Source organism: Bos mutus, chromosome 4 (genome assembly GCF_027580195.1).
Source record: "Bos mutus isolate GX-2022 chromosome 4, NWIPB_WYAK_1.1, whole genome shotgun sequence".
Taxonomy (NCBI): domain Eukaryota; kingdom Metazoa; phylum Chordata; class Mammalia; order Artiodactyla; family Bovidae; genus Bos; species Bos mutus.
Window position 1 is genome coordinate 58,563,606 of NC_091620.1, and position 9,707 is coordinate 58,573,312.

A 9,707-nucleotide genomic window follows, 5' to 3' on the forward strand; every position below is an offset into this window, starting at 1 on the left:
TGTGAGGAGACAGTGAGAGGTGCCAGAAAGAGGGGCTTTCTCTCTACTCCATCATAGCCAGAGCTGGAAGTACTCCTGTGTTTGGTTTTTTAATTTATTCAATATTAGAGATCCATTCAAAATTCAAGATGAAAAATGTAAAATATTTTCTGTTTTTCTATGGATGTTTTAATTTTTCTGCCTTAACATTTTGAAGTATGCACACAGCAAAATGTGCAGATTAAACATGCAGTTCAGTTAGTTTTGACACATATATATGTGTATCATTTTATTTTTAAATGTATTTTCTTCGTATGACCTGACTTAATCAACCCTCAAATAGCTTTAGCATAATAGTCAAGATTCATAAATCAAATGAATTTTTGTAATTTTGAATTTCATGAGGCTTATTGAAGCAACTATGTGAATTACCATTTTAATGCCAGGCTCCCCACACCAAGCTCACAACCACGCTTCGCTCATAGAACGTGAATCAATTTCTTCTAGTTTGAAGTAAATTGTTTGCTTTATTCGTAAAATTAAGTTGCTCAAGTCTTTGCCTCTGGTAATAAATAACTCTTAGTTTGGCAATTTTGTTTGAGTTATTTTTAACCACTCTTTATTATAAAGGTAAATCATTTTTATTGTTCAAAGGTGAAAAAAATGTAGAAAGGCTTCCCCCCACATTTCCTCACTAGTAAGTCTATTCTAGATATAACCAATAGCTATAGCTTGGGATACATGCTCCCTGGCATTTTATGCATATTAATTTTTAAAGTAAAAAAATACTGTCATACATTTTTATAAACTGTTTTATATTTACCTTTACATTTACCAATAAACATTTGTCTCATGTCAACAATTATACTTCCATACTTCCATTTTAAATAAATGCATACTAGAGCATGGAATTTGCTTAAAAAATAACCTATTGTTGAAACCTTGGAGTATTTCCATATATTTGCCATTAAAACCCACATGATGTTATACATCCCCAAAGTAAAAACATTTTCCAGTCCACTAATTATTTCCTTAGGATAAAATTAATTATACCACTGCAATTGCTTAGTTAATGTTATACACTTTTTTTTTTAAAAGGCTGTTTTTCATATAGCAAGGTTTCCCATGAGAAATTCTTCGCCAATTTGGGCTTCATCACATGCATAGAAAAGTTTATATTCTCCCCTTACTTCACTAACAAAGGAAGAAAATACGTCATTTCTTTAATTTGTATTTCTTTTGTTACTATTTAGGTTGGGCCTTTCCCCCTTATGTTTATTCTCTCTACATATATATTTTCTCATTTTATTTTTAGAAATGTAAACAAGTCTTAATTAGTATTTATTTTTGGCTGTGCTGGGTCTTCATTGCTGTGCACAGGCCTTCTCTAGGTGTGGTGAGCGGGGACTATTCTCTAGTTGTGGTACACGGGCTTCTCGCTGCCATGGCCTCCCTTGTTTTGGAGCATGGACTTCAGTAGTTGCAGCTCTCAGGCTCTGGAGCACGGGGTAGTTGTGGAATGCATTTAGTTGCCCCGCAGCATGAGGGATCTTCTGGGACCAGGGATCAAAACCATGACCCTTGCATTTTCAAGCGGATTGTTAACCACTGGACCACCAGGAAAGTCCCTATATTTTTATTTTTAAAAATGCTCATTTATGTCTTCTTTGTCTTTTTGGATGGCTCATGTTTTTCTTATTGTTGCTGTTTAGTTGCCACATTGTGTGTTTTGTGCTCCCATGGATCGCAAAGTAGCCCACCGGGCATCTTTATTCATGGGATTTCCCAGGCAGGAATACTGGAGTGGGTTGCCATTTCCTTCTCCAGAGGATCTTCTCAATCTTCTCCAGGGATTGAACCCATGTCTCCTGCATTGGCAGGCGATTCTTTATCATTGAGCCATCAAGGAAGCCACTGATCTGTAACAGCTGTTTGTATATAATATATGGAAACCGTTGCACTTTCATATATGTTGCAGACACTGTTCCCTGCTTGTCATTTGCCTTCTGGTTATGTTTCCTGTTGCAGTTCTGGTGAAGAATTACAGGTCAACCCTGCAGAGTCCTAAGCATGGAGTGCAGCAGCTCACCTAAGGGCTGGCCGCTCACGCAAAGGATCTTGGAGGTTCTACTGAAGAGGGAGGGATTTAAACATATCTAGGGAGTGAATTTTGCTGACTAGATGAGAGATGTGAGAGTAAGGGACTTCTGGCCCAAATAATGAGGCAGAGAGCAATGTCTTGAACTAGATGAGGGCCATCAGGTGGAAGCACGCATGGGAGGAAGATGATGAAGATTATTACATGGAGTTATCATCTTTGGATTGTCTGCAACACCCAGGTATAATGGCACATAGTGGATTGCTCAGTGGGTCAGATTTACCTGAAATGAATTCATTGTCACCCTGCATATAGTAGGATGTTCTCCTTGGTGCCTTTTGATCTCTCAGTTCTTGGTGCCAGCCCCTCCCAACTAGTTTCAATAATCTCAGTTCTGCTTCTTCGGAACCCACAGATCCCAAAGAGAATAAAGGTCACACACAGGTGACAATCCCTTTACATCTGACCGAGGGCCAGGACCGTCCTAGGGGCTTTGTTTCTTTTCTTTTTCTACTCTGGGGTTTGTATGGCTTTCCCAACTAAGGTAAATATTTGCATGGATATGCATGGATTTCCTTGTAGAATTCAAAAAGTGGCTTTCACCCCTTTCTAACCTTCAGTAACTGCTTTGGCTCAGGTGGAGCAACTCATTTGAACTGTCTTTTAGCCTCAGAGGAGTTAGATGATCCCTAGAGAAGGTAGTGCTCTGATTAGCAATGGCGTGAAATGCTGCTACCACCCAGCAAGTGCAGGGAGCTGCAGAGCATCCCATGGGTGCTCATGGGTGAGAGAAGCAGTGTACTAGCTCTGGGGGAACAAAGGTAGGGGGTTGTTAGGTGAGTAGATGGAGGGGAGAGTATTAGAGGGAGGGATCTAAACAGAAAAGCTTGCAGGACATTCAAAACAAAAGTCACTTAATTCTGTAGTTTTCAAAATTCATTGCAATTATAAAGCTCACATTTGGACAAATTATACAAGTCATTAATCATCTATTACTAGCTGTATGGTATTTGTGATCACATTAGAGGTCCATGAGCAATTGAAACTTCCCCTTTGTGCATAGAATGGCCCAACTATAAATCTCAGAAGAGTTGGTCCATCTAGAAAAATGGTATAGATGATCATATTTGGAAGCAGAAAGAGATACAGACAGAGAAAAAACACATGGATACCACAGAGAAAAGAGGGGGGAAATTGGGAGAGTGGGATTGACATATATACGCTATTGACTACTATGTGTAAAATAGATAACTAATAGGAATCTACTGTACAGCACAGGGTGACCTGGGCCGCCACTTTCCCCTCCTCCTCCTCCTCCTCCTCCTCCTCCTCCTCCTCCTCCTCCTCCCACAGCAGCTTCCTGGTCTCCACGTAGTCCGGGCAAGATCCTCTGGGCAGCCTGCTCACCTCCCACGTCCGCAATTATTCATGACCCCATGCGGGCTGCAGCCCCGGGTCTGGATACGGCCAAAGTCGGGGTGCCTGGAGCCCCGTTGGCTGTTGAGGTGGCAAGGACAATCACCAGTGATGGGCTTTGCATATAAAAAGCCAAGGGGTGGGTTGACCGTGTTCAGATCTGGGAGCTCAGGGATGTCGTCAGGCTCAGTGCACCCTTCTACCTCTGGTTCTGCTTCCCTAGGGTGGCCTCCTCCTCAGGGGACCCCAGCACCATTAGGCTCCCTCTCTCCTTCCTCCAGCTCAGCTGCAGAAGCGAATTGTCTCCTAACTAAGTTCCATGCAAAGAGCTTCCCTGGTAGCTCAGATGGTAAAGAATCTGCTTTGCAATGTGGGAGACCTGGGTTTGATCCCTGGGTCAGAAAGATCCTCTGGAGAAGGGAATGGCAACCCACTCCAGTATTCTTGCCTGGGAAATCCCAAAGGAGCCTGGCAGGCTGCAGTCCATGGACCCACAAAAAGTCGACATGACTAAGGGACTAACACACATTCAAATATCATGTTCTCCTTCATCCACTCACAAAAGTATGCAAATTATGGGCAAGCAAGCTTCCTCTTAGGTGCTAGAGATGGTTTGGAGGTGGGAGGAAGCAGCATGATCTACCCCATATGTAAACTTTTCATCCCTTTGATATTTCATGCTATTGCTTCTTTTTCATTCACACTTAAAATATTATTGAGTACCTACTTCTGCCACGCCATGCCAGTCATGGACATCTCAGAGATGAATAAAGCACACTTTGTCTCAGAGAAGCCAATGGGCAGTAGGAGACCAGAGGCACATCGGAGTTTAGAATCCAGTGCCACTCTTGCTGTACAGATGCATGAACAAAGTTCTGTGGGATCACCAAAAAGAATGAAAGTAACTCGGTGTGTTGTGGCTTCACAGAGGTCTATGCAATGCAGACTTGTGCAGGTAAAAAGGATTTCAGCGAGAGAAAAGTGTGGAGGGAGAAGCTGTGAAGGAGGAGTGAGCTTTATATGCAGATGTATGGAGGGTTCTTGAAGACAGTGGCTGGAGCAAGAGAGGGAAGAAGTGAATGGAAATGTAGGAAGGCTGCGGCGTGGGAAGAATTTAGGACTAAGAGTGTGCATTTTCGGCTGAAGAAAGGGGAGGTGTCACCCCTTGGGTTATCTTAGGGTATATGTTGAGGTGGTTCTGAAAGACCTTGCAGAAGTGGTTATGGCATAGAGGTTACTTCCCATCCTTTAAACAGACTGACAGTAGAAACTGAAAGGTTTTTTCTATTAGCTTTTAATTCCATTTCATTATCAACATCAAATATTTATGCAGCTTCTGTAGGGAAGTGAGTCCCACAGTCAGTGAGGGGTAGGAGATACAGAGGTTAATCAAAAGATACAGTCCTTGGGTCTTTATGTTTGCAATTTAAAATAGAAATGCATGAGAAGAATTAATAGTAGGACAGATATATAACATTTTTGTTAATCAAATGTTAGCTATAAGGTTTAGCTAGGTTCTTTTATTTTGTTTGCTCCTTAGCACAGTGGCTTTCAAAGATTTTTAACCATGACGCAAAGAAATTCATTTTATACTGTGACCCAGAACCCATAAGAAAATTTCATCAAGTACTATTGAGATGCACTCTAATGTTTTATATCCTCTTGTATTTTATTATTTAAAAAAAAAGCTGATCACTGACCCTCTAAATTGATTTCATGACCCACTGCTGAGTTATAACTTGCAGCTTGAAAATTCCTGTCTTCTCATGTCTTCGAAGGGGTGATGAGTACGTAGGGAAGAGGAATGATACCACAGATAGGGGAGAGAAAACGTGAGCAGGTCTGTCATCAGTAAAGAGGTGACAGAAGCAATCACCACTCTAACTTTCTGTGCCTTAAGAGGGGAGTGAATGACCGAGGGGGCTTCACTAGGAAGAGGGCTTTATTTCTCCAAATTAGAAGACAATCTTTTGATATCTGGTAAAGGTATAGAGTAGTGTGGATAAAACTATGTGGTGCGGAGCATTCTGAGATAATCATGGACATTCTTTAAAAAATCTGATGAGTGATGAAATAAGTTTGAGGAATGTTAAAATTTATATACCCAATTTGGATAGCTTATTTATCCACTTTTATCCAATGGATATTTATCCATTAAATATCCTTCCATATTTACAAGCATATTTCAAGAGCTGAAAATACTTCTGGTAACAAAATAAATTTATCCTTTTTTAAAAATCCAAGATTTGCTCTTCCTAGGCCTACTGGTGTCAGTGGCAGCAACAAGTGTTGGCCACATCTGCCAGGTGCAGGCCATGTTCATTTCCAGCGTGAAGATCATGAAGCCCAACATAGAGAAGTTGGAGGAGTCTGAATTGGGCATCTCCCAGGCCCTCTTGGAACTGGAGATGAACTCGGACCTCAAGGCCCAGCTGCGGGAGCCGAACATAACAGACGCCGAGGAAACTGAAGTTGGTGGTGGCTGGAAAGCTATCATCATCTCTGTTCCTGTTCGGCAGTTGAAATCTTTCCTAAAAATCCAGGGGCAGCTGCTGCACAAGTTGGAGAAGTTCAGAGGGAAACACATCATCTTCATCGCTCAGAGGAGAATTCTGCCTAATCCAACTCAAAAAAGTCGTACGAAAAATAAGCAAAAGCATCCCAGGAGCCTCACTCTGACTGCCATGCATGACACCATCCTGGAGAACTTGGTTTTCCCAAGTGAGATTGTGGGTAAGAGAATCCCCATGAAGCTGGACGGCAGCTGACTCATAATGGTCCATTTGGATAAAGCACAGCAGAACAACGTGGAACACAAGGCTGAAACATTTTCTCGTCTCTACAAGAAGCTCATGGGCAAGGATGTTAATTTTGAATTCCCAGAGTTTCAGTTGCAAACAAAAATGATTAAATAAAATATTATTCACAATAAAAAGCCCAAGATTTAATTGATTAAAGAACCGTTTGTGTTCTGTCACATTATCATCTTGCAAACCATTTGGGAAATGCAGATATAAACGGGCATCATTGCAGAAGACGAAGCTGAGAGTGCAGAGTCAAATGGGAGACTGTTTGCATCCATGGTGGTCTTTTTACTAATAAAGGGTCTAAGCCAGGAAAATGTCTTCTGTAAAGAGCCAGGTAGTCAAGACTGTAGGCTTTGGGAATTCCTTGGCAGTCCAGTGGTAAGGATTTGGTGCTGTCACTGCCATAGGCCGTGATTCAGTCTCGGATCAGGGAACTAAGATCCCACAAGAAAGTAAGTAAATAAGAATACTGTAGGCTTTATTTTTGTTGCAATTACTCAGCTCTGCCATTCTACTGTGCAAGCAGCCATAGACAATACATAAGGGAGTGAGTAGGCTGTGTTTCTGTTCAACTTTATTTATGGACATTGAAATTTAAATTTCATATGACTTTCCTACATCAAGAAATCTTATTCTTCTTATGCTTTTCCTAAGCATTTAAAAAATGTAAACACCACTCTTGGTTTGTGGGTTATGCAAAATCTGTGCTAGATCTTGTGTGTGGGTCATAGTTTGCCAGTCACTGGTCTAAATCTTTAGGTTTTGCATCTTTACAACTCAAAGGAGAGACCAAGAGTCCAAGTGAGGACCTAAGGAGGCCAAAAGGCTGGAATTTGGGGGAGTCCACCCTAACCCACTCCAGTACTCTTGCCTGGAAAATCCCATGGATGGAGGAGCCTGGTGGGCTGCAGTCCATGGGGTCGCCAAGAGTAGGACATGACTGAGTGACTTCACTTTCACTTTTCACTTTCATGCATTGGAGAAGGAATTGGCAACCCACTCCAGTGTTCTTGCCTGGAGAATCCCAGGGACAGGGGAGCCTGGTGGGCTGCCGTTGATGGGGTCGCACAGAGTCAGACATGACTGGAGCGACTTAGCAGTAGCAGGAGCACTCTAAGAAAAGTTGGGTGGAGGACATTTGAGGAGCTAATTTCTGGGTTACAACTGTGTTATAACCCTCAGGAAGAGGGAGAATATTATTAGAAGTCAGTGTATTAGTTATGGTAACACTGGCTGCTTAAACAACCCTTAAAGATAATTAAAGTCTATTTCTCACTTTCCAAAATAGATGTTTCTGATGATCAGCAGTGGTTTTCCTCCAAGTGTTTATTAAAAGAACTAGGTTGCTTTCTTCTTGTGGCCTCATCCCCTTTATCCCTCAGTTCACCATGCACTGTGGTCCCTCACATTAGTCTATAGATGGGAAAGAGCTTGGAGGATCTTATGTGAGAGGTTCTTAAGGATCAGGCTTAGAACTGGCACACCTCACTTCTGCTCACATACCATTGGCCAGAACCCAGTCACATGGCTACAACTGACAGCAAGGCAGTCTGGGAAATATAGTCTTAACCTGTGTGGCCAGGAAGAAGAGGAAATGGATTTGATGCACACTAGTTAATAAAGAAGTAGGGAAGGCATTCCAATAGAGGGGGCAGCATAAATAAAGGCAGAGAGAGGGGAAAGACTGAGACGAAACAGGGAACTACATGCCATTTGGGGTCGCCAGGAGTGTTTGTGGGAAGGAGACGTTAGAGATGGGATGTCTGTGGTATAGAGCTCAACACTACCAACCTCCCCCACCCCCAAACCCCACCTTGCAAGAGGTAGAAAAGGTGCATTTAATGTGAAGACTGAAATGAATATTTGTGCAGGATGTAGGGGATGGGGGGCTGCTCTCTCATTTTCCCTTCCCCCTTGAAAACAAAGATCAGTGATCTCAGAGTGGGTGCAAGCAAGAAGAGGCCAGGAGCAGGGTGATCAGGCTTGTGTTTGCTTAGGTTCCAAGCCACTGGGCTCTGCATGGTCATACACTTCCTGACAATCTAGTATCTCAGTCCATCAGACAGAGACTGGGAGCCCGTGTTCCAGGTGTAAAGAATCAGCATTTGGTTGGCATATTCTTTGCCTTCTATCCCCACAGGAGCTTCTGATGCACCAGTAGATGACTGGACACGGAAAACAGAGGCAGGATCAGGTTTTAAATGACTACCAGCAGGCACACCCACCTTGTGCTAAAATCTTTCTCAGGTTCCTGCTGTGCTGTTTTATCTCCTCTTCCTTTCAAATGCCTCAAGCAAAAGTCCAGAGCCTTCCAGGGAGGCTGTGACATCCTCCTGGGAACAAGCTCCAAACCCAGGGTGAGAGGTATTAAAGACTGAAGGAACCTGCCATCTGCATTACCTTCTAAGTCTAGTCAAGAAAATTGTTTCTGTCTGCCCGGGCTTGACAAATCAATCAATCACTCTGTTTCCCGAATTTCCTGGGAGCAAGCTCTCAGCTTTTCTGTACAAATACATCCCAGTACTGAGCTCGAGTAATAGACAGGAGGTTATCAGCAATCATATGAGAAGAGAACCTTTCTCTACCATCATTCTCAGCACTAAATTGCTCTTATCAGCACAACTTAAAAGGAGGAAACTGCCTTTATCCACTAAGCATCCTTCCTTTAGTGATGCTGTCCCTGTTGCTCCTCACAGGCTGCACGGTTACATCACTAAAGGTCACTGATTGATGCCACCATCTCCCTTTGAGACCCTTTTCTCTCTCCCTGCATTCCCTTCAGTGATGTTCATGCACCTTTTTCTCAGTCTCCTCTCCTGCCTCCATTAAGTCACAACAAAAACATCCCAGAGCCACTTGAGATCATCCATGCAATGATGGACAGGCTTGGCTATATAATTTGCAGGTCGCTGTGCAAAATGAAAATGTGGGTGCCTTGTTGAAAAAGCAGGAAAAAAAGAACCATATGTTGATTCTGTCATGCCATGAGTAATGGGAGAGGTTTCGTCCTCCTGTTTTACTTTGCTAGGGCTGCTATAACAAGATGCCACAGACTGGTGCCTTAAATATCAGAAATGTATTTTCTCACCACTTTGGTGGCTTGAAGTCTAACATCAAGCTGCTGGAAGGTTTGGTTTCCCCTGAGGCCTCTCTGCTTAACCTAGAGATGGCCACCTTCTTTCTAATCCCTCACATGGCCTCTTCTCTGAGTCTATTCCTCTTCTTATAAGACCATCACTCCTGTTGGATTAGGGCGCCATCCTAGGACCTCACTTAACCTTAATTACTTTTTTTTTTTTTTAATTACACTTTTTTAAGGGCTTCCTTGGTGGCTCATACAGTAAAGAATTGTCTGCAACGAGGGAAACCCAGGTTCGATCCCTGGGTTGGGAAGATTCCCCTGGAGA

General features: G+C 42.7%; 1 pseudogene; it reads left to right on the top strand.

The window, feature by feature from the left end:
* Positions 1-5,808: 5,808 nt before the first annotated feature.
* On the top strand, positions 5,809-6,408 carry LOC102266625 (small ribosomal subunit protein eS7-like; annotated as a pseudogene).
* Positions 6,409-9,707: the final 3,299 nt, after the last annotated feature.